The following is a 2,353-nucleotide window of genomic DNA, read 5'->3' as shown; positions in this document are numbered from 1 at the left end:
GCGAATGTTTGTTCTTCCCCCACTCCTTGTTTGAATATGTTTTGCGATCGGTGACTATAATATCTCTGACATGTGAACTTTAACAGTTGTTTCGTTATGAAATGGTAATTTTTATATTTGTCATATTAAATAGAAACATGATCATTTGTTCAATCCGTCTGGTCTTGTCGTTAGTTTTCGTAGTGCAAGGTCTTTCGTATTGAATTTTATCAAGTGGTCTCTGATGCTTTTAGTTGCGTAATATACATTTTCATACGTTGGCTTCTGATAGTAAGATTCTGCGGTCTACTTTTGAGGTTAGAAAATTTGTTGGATCTTTCTTAATGATTCTTCTTTCCCCTTCTCTTACTTGTGCAGCTAGACCTGCTAATATTTTTACGTCTACATATTATAGCGGGCAAAATCTGATATACAATTAAATTTACTATTGACAATTTTATTTATATTTGATTTTGTATATATATCGTATAATATTGTTTGATTCTATATAGACAATCTTCATTGTTATTTATTTTTCCGGGCTTATAAATTAATAACATATTCAAACTCCTCGAGTTTGAGTCTCCATTTAAGTAACCTAGAGGAGCCTGGTTGTTTTACATTGAATAGGTAAACTGAGGGTTTGTGATCAGTAACTACCTTAAATTGCCTTTCGTATATAGGATTTGAGAGTTTTTTCAAATTTATCGGTGACAAATTCTGCTGCGCAGAGTGCTGTCATGTCCTTAATAATTTTGAGGTCATTGGTAAACCTTCTCGAGTCCTTTTTCAACTTTTCCATATCGGAATGGAATTTCAAGAATAGTACCTTTTAAAACTTTTCAAATTTTGTTGAAAATACATCACTACATCAATTATAAAATACCCCACAGGAATTTTCCAGGAAGGGAACTCACTAAAAACGTAAGACAGTCTTTTGCCACGGGATTCCCTCTAAATTATTCCCTACGTGAACATGCCATAACTTTACATCCCATTGTGGATGCGTCCTAATGGCCATTTTGTCAAAAATAAGTCCAAACAACTCATCGATGCTGTCGATTTTGAGCATATGGCATCCGAAGCTTTGTAAACCTCGGCTATCAATATTAAACCAACGTGATAATGTTTTTGGTTGAGGTAGGCGTGTGAAGAATTCAGTATATGAATTGATTTACTATTTTTAGCAGAGTTTCTTAACACTTGGGTCACTTATTTGTCTGACAGATCGATTTGTACCTCGACAGACATTAACCCGTTTAAATGGTTCACATTGTGTGAAGACTTGTCAGCCGCCTTGCTTGAGTCATTGAATCTTTTCTGAATACGCTGTCCCCTTATCTGGCTATGTTGGGGGATGCGGCAGAATCCGGTTTTATATGAAGTCAAATCACATTCGACATGTTCGACCGTTAGTATGTGATTCTGACCTCGGTTGCTTGGAGATTTTCTTTATGTATGCGGTCAACTACTGGGATATTTATCAACGGGTTCGGTTACTTCTCACATTGTATTGTTTTGTTGTTTTTCAAAGGGTGACACATTTTGGCATTAATGCTTTGTAGTGTCTGACGACTGTCTGCCGATTCCCCAGACATATCGCTAGCCTATTATTGGTTTGTGACACAGATCAATTTAAATAGCATCAAAAATTTGTGGGAAACGAGCATTACATGTAGACATGCTCACTACTACGATTGCGTTTGGTTTAGAAACACAGTTTCTGTTGGGATGTTATTATATTCAGCAATATAAATACATAGTGATTTTGCTTGGCACTTATACATTGTAATGCTTTATTTTACGTTGTTGTTATGTTCCATATCCACAAAATGCACAATGTTTTTCGTTTTTGTGGATATAAAACAAACCGAGATAATATTTTTTCCTATTTTCGGGTTACAACACCTGTAATATTTCATTGTTACTGTGTTTTCGTCAATAATAATAAATGCATTATAGGTCATTATAATAGGTACCTATTTATCATTTATGACGATAGGAAAAATTGTTACAATAAGAATATTAAAAAAATCTTATGCTAGGTAAGTAAAGATTGAAAAAGGTCCAAATATAAATTTCTCATCAGAAAAAATAATAAATATAAAGGGAAATAAGGCAATTGAACGAATTATACAAAGGTTTCCAAAAAAAAAACTGTCATTAATTATTATTGTTTACAATGCAAATAATTTGAAAAAATCCTTATTTTGTGGCATAGACTTAATGTCAACGATTTTCTTGTTTTCTGATGGAACATGTTTAAAAAAATAGGAAATTGTAATTATTACTATTGTGTATAGGAACAGCTACTGCGAGGAATATATTATGACGAATCAAATTTATTTCAATGAGGTCATCATTGAAATCCTTT

The sequence above is a fragment of the Rhyacophila brunnea genome, unplaced genomic scaffold (genome assembly GCF_057557595.1).
Source record: "Rhyacophila brunnea isolate RB1 unplaced genomic scaffold, BYU_Rbru_1.0 scaffold_20, whole genome shotgun sequence".
Taxonomy (NCBI): domain Eukaryota; kingdom Metazoa; phylum Arthropoda; class Insecta; order Trichoptera; family Rhyacophilidae; genus Rhyacophila; species Rhyacophila brunnea.
Note: the sequence above shows the minus strand (reverse complement) of the source record.